This window comes from Lithobates pipiens, unplaced genomic scaffold (assembly GCF_037356315.1).
Source record: "Lithobates pipiens isolate NorthernLeopardFrog02 unplaced genomic scaffold, aLitPip1_a1.2 Scaffold_10, whole genome shotgun sequence".
NCBI classification, from domain to species: domain Eukaryota; kingdom Metazoa; phylum Chordata; class Amphibia; order Anura; family Ranidae; genus Lithobates; species Lithobates pipiens.
Genome location: NW_027507686.1, coordinates 159,923,148 through 159,937,167, shown reverse-complemented (window position 1 = coordinate 159,937,167; position 14,020 = coordinate 159,923,148). Strand labels below are relative to the sequence as shown.

General features: G+C 42.5%; 1 protein-coding gene across 7 annotated transcripts in view; it reads right to left on the bottom strand.

Annotated features, from left to right (window-relative positions):
• The window catches only part of CHRM1 (cholinergic receptor muscarinic 1), a 443,365-nt gene that overhangs the window by 418,985 nt on the left and 10,360 nt on the right, over positions 1-14,020 (bottom strand). The window lies entirely within an intron of this gene.

Here is a 14,020-nt window from a genome sequence, read left to right as displayed (position 1 = left end):
TTTGTTGATTTATAGAAAAGCTATGATTTGTCAACGTTTACATCTCAACCAGAAAGACCAACTAAACCTACTCATTCATCATCTGGGAAAGGGAATTTCACTCAACTGAAGCCGATTCCCCAGTTGTAACTCAAACAAGGACGGGTAGAACTATAAAACCTGTGGACAGATGAATTTGCTCAATGACTAGTGTAATATCTGGTTGCCAAGACAAAGCACACATACTAGAGGTGCTTAATAAATTAAAAAATGCTCTTTCGAACTAGGGTTTCAACACTATATAGTTTATAGTCATTTTACAAGTAATGGCCTAGGTTTATGTCATGAGATGCTTAAAGTGGATGTATACTCTCACATATACCCAGTGTAGTGAACAGCCTCAGATGATACACAGAGATGAAACAAATCTCCCCACATAGGTATTACATGTATATCTGCTGTTTTCTCCTTTCTACACTCTTTGGAAATTGCACATCGTGTTAGAAAGCTTTCTTCCTGTTTCAGCAGTGGGTGTGGAATCTGGACATACACTGTGTGTGAGCTGATTGGAGGAAAGAGACACACCCGCCCTCCACATAGGCAGAGGAACAAAGGAACAAAGGAACATGCAGAGCTGTTCTGCAAATAGACCAGCTATCTGTTTATCTATCTCTACATTAACTCCCCGACACAAATTTCCAGCTGCTTTTATCTCCTGTGTCGGAAAGAGCTTGTCAGAAGTTATGCTGATAACAGAGGAACGGAGCAGCAGAAAGACATGGGACTTAAAGTGGTTGTAAACCCTTAGGCCGCGTACACACGCGCGGACTGTTCGCCCAACTTTGTCCGTCCAACAGTTTCGGCAAACAGTCCGCTCAAAATTAGCATGGACGGACATGGCCACACACGACGAACGAACAGTCCGCTGAAACCGTGCGCGATGACGTGAACGTGCCGTACGTCGGGACGAAAAATACGACGTCCTATACACTGCATTATAACTTTCGGCGTGTAAATCCTTTCTGAGCATGCGCGGAACTTAGTTTGTCGAACAAGCCTACACACGGGCGGACTGTTCGCTCAAACAAGGTTTCAGCAGACAGTTTTTCGGAATTTCCGAAAAACCTTGTCCGTCCAACTGTCCGCTGAAACTGTCCGCTGAAAGCCCACACACGAGCGGACTGTCCGCCCAAACACTGTTCAGCGGACAAGGTTGGGCGAACAGTCCGCCCGTGTGTACGCGGCCTTACAAACCACTTTGACCTACAGGTAAGCCTAGATTGACCCCCTAGCGGTAATCCCGAGTCTGGCTCAGGGTAGGAATATACTGATAGGAGTGGTAACCCCGAGCCAGACTCGGGATGGCTTCGCTCGATGCAGGGGAGGACACAGGGAGAGTTACCTACCTTGTCCCCTGGATCCAGCGATGTCCGCCGTGCTGTGTGATCGAGCTGTCCTCCGCTCGATTCACAGTGCCGAATGCCGCCGAGCTCCGTTCCCTGCGGCGTTACGGCGCACGGGAGCGGAGAACGGCGGCAAATTCAAAAAAGTAAAAACACACAAAACACACACAGCACTGTAATCTTACAGATTACAGTGCTGTATTAAAAAATACACACCCCCTTTGTCCCTAGTGGTCTGTGCAGTGCCCTGCATGCACTTTTATATTATAAATACTGTTTTTTACTGCCTGGAATTTGGAGATTGTCCATAGCAACCAAAAAGTGTAAATTTTTCAGTGTTTTTGGATTTGATTACATTATTGAATAATTTTTATTATTCTTTATTATATTATAAACTTTATCATACCCGGGATGTCTGCTAGACTCTGGTTTGAACAGATTTAAGAGCGTTATTCCTAAGAATTACAGGACTACAAAATAAAAGCCAGATTTCCGTGCAAAATAATTGTACCGCTTTCAGCACCTAATTCCAGACTGAATCATACCGCCAGGGAGGTTAAGGCTTACCTGTAGGTCCAATAAATATCTCCTAAACCTATACGAGCGTGCAGGCGCACTGGACAGGCCGCAGATCGTGGCCATATGTTGCGAGTGTCGGCTCCCGTGCGCATGCGCGGGAGTGACGTCATTGCTGCTCCGGTGAATCACAGCGCCAGAGCAGCGAGACCCGGAAGTCACTCCGGGATCCAAGGCAGCGGCGGACATGAAGACGGAGGACCGCTTCGGGGGCTTCGTTCTCAGGTAAGTTATTCATAATGAGCTAGTATGCTATGCATACTAGCTCATTATGCCTTTGCCTTGCAGGTTGCTTTTTTTTTTCACCCATGGGCTTACAACCACTTTAAGGCTTTGGAGAGAGATAAGTAAACACTACAAATATATGTGCCCAGGTCAGATTTCATGAATGAGGTTTACATGCACCTTAACTGAATAGCACTTAAGATAACAGGTTACTATTATACCTCCTACTGTATGCATTGTGTACTTGCCATGTTGTATCACAAATTATCATGTGAGGGCAGTGAACACCCTCTCAGTATCTTTTAAGTAGGCCTTTACTAACGGGTTGACAAAGAGGTTTTGTTATCACCCGACACCCTTTCCCTTTCCTACCTTATTGTAGTGCATCATTATTGGTTGATGTTATGTTTTAAAAGGTTGTTCCTACCTATACCTTGTAATGAAATACATGTAAAACAGTTTTAGAGCCTAAAGCGGGTCTTCACCCTTAATCCCATCCTGAGCTTCCCTGCCTCCTCCCCTTCCTTCTTTTACCAATGGACTTTTTAAAATATACTGTACTTTATTATAAGGAGTCTTTAACCACTTGCCGACCGCCGCACGACGATATACGTCGACAGAATGGCACGGGCAGGCATATGGGCGTACCTGTACGTCCCTGCCTTCCCGTGGGTGGGGGGCCCGATAGAGCCCCCCCCGGTGCCAGCGGCGGTCGGTATCCGTTCAGGAGCAATCCGGGATGAGGGGGCGGCCATTCATTCATGGCCACCCCCTCGCGATCGCTCCTGACGAATGGAAGTGAAGCATTGCATCACTTCCTCTCCTGTAATGTAAACACAGGCAGAGGAAGTGATGTAATCTCTCCTCCGTGTCTGTATTTTTCGTTCCGGCACCGAGGAGAGAGGATCGGTGAGTTGCACCAACACGACACTACACAGTAGAACATGCCAGGCACACTCACACCCCCCCTTCACCCCCCGATCACCCCCCCAATTACCCCTGCCCCCCCAGTCACAGTGACACCAATTGCATTTTTTTTTGCATTGGTGTCATTTGTGACTGTAATAACTGTTAGGGCAGTTAGGGTTAGCCCCCTTTAGTTCTAAGGTACCAATCGCTTGAGGCAAAAAAATAAAATATTCAATGGGCTCAACATGCCTCTTATCAATTTCCTTAGGGTATCTACTTTCCAAAATGGGGTCATTTGGGGGGGGGGGGGGGTTTGTACTGCCCTGCCATTTTAGCACCTCAAGAAATGAGATAGGCAGTCATAAACTAAAAGCTGCGTAAATTCCAGAAAACGTACCTTAGTTTGTAGATGTGACAACTTTTGTGCAAACCAATAAATATACAGTTATTGACTTTTTTTTACCAAAGACATGTGGCTGAATACATTTTGGCCTAAATGTATGACTAAAATTGAGTTTATTGGATTTTTCTAATAACAAAAAGTAGAAAATATCATTTTTTTTCAAAATTTGCGGTCTTTTTACGTTTATATCGCAAAAAATAAAAATCGCAGAGTCAGTCAAATACCTTTAAAAGAAAGCTCTATTTATGGGAAAAAAAGGACGCAAATTTTGTTTGGGTACAACATTGCATGACCGCGCAATTACCAGTTAAAGCAGCGCAGTGCCAAATTGTAAAAAGACCTCTGGTCATTGACCAGCAAAATGGTCCGGTCTGAAAGTGGTTAATGTTACTTTTTTTTTTCTTTACGTTGATTCATTTTTTATATCTTTTGTAAACAGTTTAGGAAAGCTTGATTGTAATTTTATTTCAAGATCAAATCGTTATGGTTTTGATCTGTTGTTGGGGGAGCCCATAAACAGCATGGGACCCATAGGCTGGTGCCCACTCCTCCTGTTTGGTAATTCGGCACTGATGGCGTGCTAGTGATTTGATTTATGATGTCACCAGTCTCCAGCTGGACACAGGACACACTTACTCTATGTCCTTTTGTAGGAACATGTGTGATGTGAATATTGAACATTGGAATACCATGAAGTCTCCCTTCCTAGCCAAAGAGTGACATTTTGCTAGTTCGGCCAGCGAAGGAGTGAATCCATTAAGGCAGGTAAGTGGTTTGTTAGCTATCTTGTCACAGGAGAGTGGTCACCAGTGACAGGATTTCCCCCCTAACAATGGTCTTAAATGCACTAGGCTGCACTGGGTATGAGCAATTTGTCAGTTTATCTCCCACCCTATACATTCAGTTCAGTTCAGTGGTGTGCACTGAAAAAAGTAGGACATTCCCCCTTTTTTTTCATTGTAGGGTGTTGCGACACACCACACCACAATGCTACATGCTACTGTACATAAAGATGATTGAAATGTTATTTTGACATCTCAATAAAGTTGAAACAAAAGAATTAGTAAGATGGGTGATGCAGAAAACACAGAACATTGCCCTGCCCACAGCACACATCAGTGGATTTATATTGCAATGCTGGTGTTACCAGGCCTAAATGTAAAATATGAAATTGTGTCCTATAGAAAATACATCTAGCTTAACAATCGTATGCATCCAGGAATCAATTAGTTGCAAAGAATGGCATTTGTAAATAAAAAAACTTACACTAATAAATTACTACATCACCCAAAGAAAAGTTTGTGTTACCTAGAGCAACAAAATTACTTTCCCAGCAAAATGATATCATTTGATCATCTTTGCAAACACAGCTCATTTCCCTTCCAAGTGAGTTTTATTTGCATACTAACACTTAGGCTCACTTGTTCTAAAAGACAACATTTTTCTTAGTGCCCCATATTCTTTTGATGCCATGAAACTGAGTATTATTCTTCTCACAAAAGGCTGCTTGATTTATCTTTCTGAACAAGTCCGTCAATATAGTACTGTATATACATATATTAAGGTTTCAAAATATTCTAAAGATTGTTTAGCACATTACAAATCAGCTGGTTATTTTATGAGGTAAAAATACAATAAATGAAAATAGGAAATTCAATATTGCTGTAGCTGGTAGATTTGCAGCAGTAATTTGCTGAAATTACCATTATTAAGGTTTATGACCTTGTGATCTAATTAGGGTTTGCTTTATGAAGTTTTCCAGAATTGCTGTTGGAGTGCCATGCAGCATCGTATATGTGTACAGTGTGTTTAGTGTGTGTATCAGTCTGTGTGTTTATTTGTTCTAAATTTTTTCACTAATTTCTAACATAAATTTGTTTTAAAAATCTGTTTTGATTATCCAAGATGGCATTTTTATATGGAAATTCTAGCTATTGAAACACAGTCCTAGATTCTCCATTTCCATTATCATAACTATATGTACATGCCCTACATATGTTCTGTTCTGATTAAATTAATGCATCTCAGTATGAAGCAAGGAAACCGTTGAATTTAGAGTAAACACTAATTATGGGCAATTTACTAACAGCTCACCAGCCCAGTGACTTTGCTTCCCCTTCAAACTCCTAATCAAATTCCCATGCTGTATTCTAAATTTCACCTTAAACGAGTCACAAGCTGAATATTCAGTGCTAAATATTGTAATTGCTTACTCTTATGCCCCGTACACACGAGCGGACTTAAGTCCGACAGACTTCCAAAGGAGTTCCGTCGGAGTTCTGCTGGAATTCCGACGGAGTTCTGACAGACTTTTCGGCCGAACGGACTTGGCCACACACAATCACACTAAACTCCGACGGATTCAAACGTGATGACGTACGACTGGACTCGAATAAGGAAGTTCATAGCCAGTAGCCAATAGCTGCCCTAGCGTCGGTTTTAGTCCGTCGGAGTAGCATACACACGAGCGGAGTTTTCGAAGGGGACCGGGTCCGGCGGAGTTCCGTCGGGAAAATTTGAAGCATGCTTCATTTCTAAAGTCCGTCAGACTTTGGCGAATCAAAAGTCCGTTGCAGCCCACACACGATCGGATAGTCTGACGGACTCGGTCCTTCGGACTTTGGATGTTGAAAAGTCCGCTCGTGTGTACGGGGCATTAGGTTTATATGACATGACTGATATTGGTAATTTCAAAGCCATTGATTCTAATTTGTAGGTACTCGTTAATGACTGGAATAGTACCACTGGATTGGCATAAGGCCAATGTGGTGCCTATATTTAAAAAGGGATCAAAGTCTTTACCAAGTAAATATAGTCCTGTTAGTTTAACTTCTATAGTCGGGAAGATACTGGAGAGTTTAATAGAAGACCACATAGATGAGTTCTTGCCAGGGCCGCATTAACATAGGGGCTATTGGAGCTGCAGCTCCAGGGCTGCTGGAAAAAAATGTTTTAAGCAACAGACAGCATGGATTCATGAAAGACAGAAGTTGGCAGACAAATCAGATTTCTTTTAATGAGGAGGTAAGTAAAACCTTGGACAAATGAGTGTCTGTGGACGTGGTATACTTGGATTTTGCCAACACGTTTAACACAGTTTCCCACACACGGCTAATGTGTAAGGTAAAGTCTACAGGTTTGGAAAGATCAGTTTGCAAATGGATAGAAAACTGGATAAAAGACAGAATTCAGAGAGTAGTGGTTAATGATTCTTACTCTGAATAGTCTAAGGTTATCAGTGGTGTACCCCAAGTTTCAGTGTTGGGACCCTTATTTTTAATATCTCTATAAATGATATAGGGTCTGGGATTAAAAGTGCCATTTCAGTGTTTGCTGATGACACGGTTGACACTAAGCTATGCAGTGGTTACAGGATGTCTTTAATTTACAAGCCAATCTCAATGCACTGTTTAATTGGTTAACTGTTTTGCAAATGAGGTTTAATGTTGATAAATGTAAAGTTATGCATTTGAGAGCTAAAAACATGCACGCATCATACATACTAGGAGGAGAACAGCTGGGGGAGTCAATGGTGGAGAAGGATCTGGGTGTTCTGCTAGATCACATGCTTAATAATGGCATGCAATGCCAAGCTGCGGTCTCCAAAGCAAGCAAAATCCTTTCTTGCCACTGTACAAACCATTAGTAAGACCTCATCTGGAATATGCAGTTCACTTTTGGGCACCAATTCATAAAAAGGATATCAGAGAACTGGAGAAAGTGCAGAGAAGAGCAACCAAACTGATAAGAGGCATGGAGGAGCTCAGCTATGAGGAAGGATTAGAGGAACTGACTGAGAAAAGGAGATTAAGGGGGGATATGATCAACATGTAAAAAATACATAAGTGGTCCATATAGTGAACTTGGTAGAGGAAAAGAGATTTAATCTCCAAATGCGGAAAGGCTTATTCACAGTAAGAGCTGTGAAAATGTAGAATAGACTCCCTCAAAAGCTGGTTCTGGTAAACTCAGTAGATTAATTTAAAGTGGTTGTATACTCATTTTTTTTTACTTTTACCTACAGGAAAGCCTATAATAAGGCTTACCTGTAGGTAAAAAAAATATCTCCTAAACCTGTACGGTTTAGAAGATATTCCCCTCGGTATGCGCCGCTGGCTGCAGCGGCGCATGCGCACAAGGGGATTCTCGGCTGAAAGCCCGGCGGTGCATACTAGCTCATTATGCCTTTTCCTTTGCAGGTAGAAAAAAAAAACATCTGCGGGTTTACTCCCGCTTTAAGAAAGGCCTGGATGTACATAATATAACTGGATACTAACATTTATAGGTAAAGTTGTTCCAGGGAATATCCTATTGCCTCTTAGGGGATCAGGAAGGAATTTTTCCCCTGTTGGAGCAAATTGGAATATGCTTTATTAGGGGAAGGGGGGCTGCCTTTCTCTGGTTCAGCTGTGGGTATAGGATTGTATTTGTATATACACTGACTTTTTCTATGTACACAAAAGGCATATTTCTCTCAAATATTGCTTACAAATCTGTCTAAATCTGTGTTAGTGAGCACTTCACCGCACTTCACTGCCGAGATAATCCATCCACCTCACAGGTGTGGCATATCAAGATGCTGATTAGACAGCATAATTATTGCACAGGTGTGCCTTAGGCTGGCCACAATAAAAGGCCACTCTAAAATGTAGAGTTTTACTGTTTTGGGGAGGGGGTCCGAAAAAACTGTCAGAATTTGCCCCATGCAGTGCAGCACATCTCCTTCGTATAGAGTTGATCAGGTTGTTGCTTGTGGCCTGTGGATTGTTGGTCCATTCCTCTTCAATGGCTGTGCGAAGTTGCTGAATATTGGCAGGAACTGGAATACGCTGTTGTATATGCTGATAAAGAGCATCCCAAACATGCTCAATGGGTGACATGTCCAGTGAGTATGCTGGCCATCAAAGAAATTGGGTATTTTCAGCTTCCAGGAATTGTGTACAGATCCTTGCAACATGGGGCCATGCATTATTATGCTGCAACATGAGGTGATGATTGTGGATGAATGGCATGACATTGGGCCTCAGGATCTTTGTGCATTCAAAATGTCATCAATAAAATACATGTTTGTTGTCCATAGCATAGGCCTGCCCATACCATAACTCCACTGTCCCCATGGGCCACTTGATTAACAACATTGATATTAGCAAACCGCTCACCCACACAACACCATGTACGCTGCCCTGCACAGTGAAAACCGGGATACATGCAGTCAGGGTGAGACCCCAGTGAGGATGACGAGCATGCAGATGAGCTTCCCTGAGATGGTTTCTGACAGTTTGTGCAGAAATTCTTTGGTTATGCAATTCTTTGGTTTGCACCAGCTGTCCGGGTGGCTGTTCTCAAATTATCTTGGAGGGGAAGATGCTGGATGTGGAGATCCTGGGCTGGTGTGGTTACACTTGGTTTGTGGTTGTGTGGCCGGTTGGATGCACTGCCAAATTCTCTGAAACGCTTTTGGAGACGGCTTATGGTAGAGATATAAACATTCAATTCAAGGGCAACAGCTCTGGCAGACATTCCTGCAGTCAGCATGCCAACTGCACACTCTCTCAAGACTTGTGACATCTGTGGCATTGTGCTGTGTGACAAAACTGCACAATTTAGAGTGGCCTTCTATTGTGGCCAGCCTAAGGCACACCTGTGCAATAATCATGCTGTCTAATCAGCATCTTGATATGCCACACCTGTGAGGTGGATGGATTATCTCGGCAAAGGAGAAGTGCAATAACACATATTTAGACAGATGTGTGAACAATATTTGAGGGAAATAGGCTTTTTGTGTACATAGAAAAAGTTGTAGATCTTTGAGTTCAGCTCATGATAAATAGGGGCAAACACAAAAGTGTTGTGTTTATAATTTAGCTCAATATATATATATATATATATATATATATATATATATATATATATATATATATATAATTTATTTTTTTCCTTTTATTGGTTGAACTAGATGGACTTGTGTCTGTTGCAGCCAGACTAACTATGTAACTATCGCTGGTGATAGCATGCTACCAAGAAAATGTGCTTTACAGAGCTAAGCCGGGTAAAAAATGAATTCCATGTTTCACCATCACTGACCAGGTGAGTTTGACATTTTTTCTGAGCTGGAGACTTAGGAGGCCATACACTGATTGAAATTCAACCTGTTCAGCAGGGACCAGGCAAATTTTGATGAGTGTGTAGCTGTCCCCACCTGACAGAAGTTGACTGATCGACTTCTATCAAAGAGACACGTTGGACCATTTAAAATCGATCAGCGGCTGCAGTCAATTAGCTGCAGATGCGATCGGCACATTCTGACAGCAGCAGGGCAAGCTGTCAGAATACAATGTCCTGGCAGCTGAGATTCCTTCATTAACCTTGTTTATGTGGAAGGGAGAATCCAAATGTGTGGCCAGCTTTACATTCTGCAATATTTCTATCAGTGAGGAATGCCTTGTTCATCCAGCCAGCAGGAGAGCAACACATTAAAGCAGGTAAGTAGGTTATCGGCCACTTTCAGTGAACCTGTTGCTGGCAAGATGTAACATCAAGATTAAAATTTTCATATCACAATAGGTATCTCAACTTGCCTGTCACCAACTTAAAATGCTGGTAAAAGCAACACATAATTCTGCATTTCGTTTTCTTTCTCTACACAATTTTGTATTAACTAGCAATGTGACTCTGAACTTGTTAGCAAATTTGACTAGTTGGTTGCCAAGTACAGCCCCCATCCTGCTACATCATAGCCAGTGGCATTTTATGAAAATAGTGGGCCTGTGTGCAAGATCAGAAGTTGGTATACTTAGAATGCCACTGTGAACCGTGGGTATGGTTCTCATTGTGCAAAGGGTTTTTCTAGGATTGTAAAAGACCCTGGGCACCTTTGGACACACCAAGTAGCAGAGTAATGTGGTCCTAGGTAAGTCTGTCACCCAGTATAATCCCCCTCCCCCAGGTCAGTCTGCCCTCCCAGTACAATCCCCTCAAGTCAGTCAGACTGACCTAGGGGGTTGTACTGGGGCACAGACTGATCCCCGGTACAATCCCCACAATAGATGATTTTTTAGGCCCTGCAATAGTTACGCAAATGTTTATCAAATCACTGTTTTCACCGTTTTACGTTGTTTTTTTTGTTTTTTTTACAATGTTATTTTACATTTTTTCTTTTTGATGGGGTCTCTTTTTTGATACAGACAAAGTGACTGAGGACAGAGTCCCTGCACTGCATATTAATGAATAGAAGCCTCTATAATTCACAAATGAAAGCATAGTAAACACAGTTCACTATACTTGAATGATGAATTGCCACAGGAGCGATCGATCGGTATGCATTGCTCTCTGTGTTCATTCAGTAAGGGGCTGGTAAACATATGATGTTTACCAGTGCTCCCCCCATCCTTAACACAGTACCTGCACCAATCTGGTGGAGCCGGCTGGGGGAGGAGGGGAAGCCAGCCAGAAGCCCTGCATGAGGGGGAGCCCAGGATCGGTGCTGCACTGGAGGAGGGTGCACTACATGATGAGGGTTAGAGTGGAATGGGGAAGAGGAATATCTTTTGACAGTTTGATTCCTTGGGAGGGGGAGTATGAGGAGGCACACCGGAGGCACACCGGAGGCACATCGGCTAGCAGCACTGCCGGGGGGGTCGTCAGGGATCAGTGCTGCACTGGAGGGAGGGGGGTAGTGCAGGGCGGGGCTCAGCATGGCATAAGGAGACGAATATCAGCTCCTCCATGGGTGGTGAGAATGCCTGAGAAATAGCTGCTAGTTGTGGGAGCATTTTTGGCTGGGCAGTGAAGACTTAAATCTCAATGCGGTAGAAGTCTGCCTATCAGGGAGGGGATTCTGGAACCCAAGAGGTTGGAGAAAAAAAAGACAGAGTTACTGACCTCAGGGCAAAGGGGTGTAACTTGTGCAGAGTTATCCTCGTGGAGCAGATGTGCCAAGTGTACACCCCTTCTTGAGAAGGTCCTCTACGATTGAAAAGCCATTGAGGTGTGGTTCACTCTGTGTAAGTGTGCAGGCTGTCAAGTCTGGAGAGACAGACAGCAAAGACTGGCGTCTCAGGCGAGCAGCAGTTGTAGCTGGCAGCTGTCCGCATTGTCAACATCAGCGGCTCTGAGACAACTGAAAAATAGCCTGTGCTTGCAAGTATGATTTTAAAGGAATACAAATTTGTAGTTTTATGGAATTACACCATTGTGCTGATATTTCCTTTTTTCCTGGGTTTTGCAAAATCTACTTTGAATGAGATTTACCCTCTGGAAGGAGGAATTTGAGTTGCCCCTGTTGTGGAATATAACAAAGCTATTTTTGCCAATCTGTTTCCAGAAAGGCAATTTAATTCGATGAGTCTGTACCCTAATAGGAGTGGGTTGAACTGCGTGGAGTATTCACTAGTTTGACTGAATATTAAAAACACAGCACACATGCACTTTTTTTTGGTAAAGTAGACTTTATTTTGATTGATTTGTTTTTAATTAAAGTTCCTGCACAATTGTTGCTAGCACTATACACTTTATTACTTTGTGAATTTGTAGGGTGTGAGAGATTAGTTTTGAAGTTTTATTATCATTTATTATGTATTGTGTGGTTTTGTACAAAGTGCTGCATGGTAGATTTTAAAAAGATTGGATCTGAAAATTTTAACTTTTGCTTAGAATGTCTTCGTTCAGTACATACCTGTTGGATGTTGAAGGTGCCCGTTACATTAATTAACTAGCAGTGAGTTGAAAAAGACAAAAGGGGTGTGGCAGTCCTTGACTTTATAATAAAAGTCAAGATTTGCATATTAGAGTTCTGCATACTTTAGCACTCTTAAGCCCCATACACACTATCAGATTATCTGCTTTTTCCTTCAGATTTACCAAAACCATGTAGTAGAAGGGCCTGCCTGATTGCATACACATTGAAACTCCTAAGGTTTGTCCTCATATTATATGGTTTTGGTAAATCTGAAGGAAAAACTCAGCAGATAATCTGATAGTATGTATGGGGTTTTAGGAAACTTGAGATGAAGAAAGGGCTTAATGGACTTTCACAAAAACACTCTACAAGTGGCTTATTTTGATAATTGATTGCCCTAAAGAAGCTCTTCAGAAAGGAAATTGATATGGAGATACAGCTACAAACCTGCAACATCGGATCACAAAAATGTTCCACATGAAGTCAATAAAATGTAATAAATATGATATTATGCCTCCCAGCTCCTGAGTACACTGGTAGCTGCCCAACTTCATTAATTGTCTCCCAACTCCCAAGAGAACCTTACAGTGTCATCAACTTTCACTTTAAATCAGTTAAACACATTGCAGGTGTGCATGAGATTTGCTGATAGGAGAGCTCTAGTTCTGACTGAGCAGGGGTAAATGTCAGACTTCTGCAGAGAGACCACTGCTTCCCCACACTAAGCAAGGGAAATTCCCTGCAACATGCTGGCAAAATACAGGCTTTTATACTCGGGCTGTTGCTTTTTCTTAAAAGGGACTGTAATACTCTGCACTGCTTTTGTTGTAATGCAATTGAAAGAAATGTACCAGATTTATTTGAATTGGATTAAGTACTATATGCACGTGTTCCTGGGGCTGCTGTTATAATCACGGGCCCAATACAGCCTACGAGGCCCTGAAAATATGAAATAATATTTTTTCTAAAAATACACTAAAATCATTGTTACAGGGCACAAACACAAGAAAATTCCCACTAAATATAAAAGATAAAACTGTACTGAGCTAACTAATAAAGCTTTGTGTGTGAATGAGGTCTTGGGGCTCATTCAAATGAGGGCTGCGGCCTGCACAGTGTAAATCAATGGTTTGTTTATTGGGACCTCAGCTGTATGAACAGACGCAGGTTGTAATTTGCCAGATGTGTGGATGCAGATGTACGTGCCCAAACAGACAGTGTGCATTCAGGACCACTTACCAATACCTGCCAAATTAGGTCTCGTGGCTGTGTTTATACAGCCACTGCAACCCCATAGAGTAACAGGCAGCTTCAGCCGCATGAACAAACCACTCATTCACATGGCCAGAGTGTGGTTGGGGGTGGTAAGATCCAACTTTTGACCTGTGCCTTTCCTGCCCCCAACTGCTACCCCCTTTAGCTAAAGAGGCAGCAGCTGGGGTGTACATATGCAGTGGCTGCAATACTTTGCTTCTCAGCCAGTGCAGGAATTATACCCCCTGCTGATCTACAAGTGCTTTGCAACCTCATGCAATGGGCAGTGCGGGGTTATAGCAGGCAGCGAGGAGGAGATATGCATGTCAAATGCTCTCTGAAGAATGATCTGAATGCTGATTGCTGATAGCAAAGCAGATGTGATTGAGTTCTTCCTTTTTTTTAACTAATTAAAAAAAAAAAAGAAAAGTTTTACAAATTTTAACTGCCCTGTTGGGTGCACTCTGGTGAAATATTGATTCCCCAATCCCTTTCTCTGCACTGGAGATGAATGTATTGAAAGCACTCTGAAGCTTCCTGTTCACTCACAAACTGAATCATAGCAAACACAGTTTACTATGTGTAGTGCCGGCT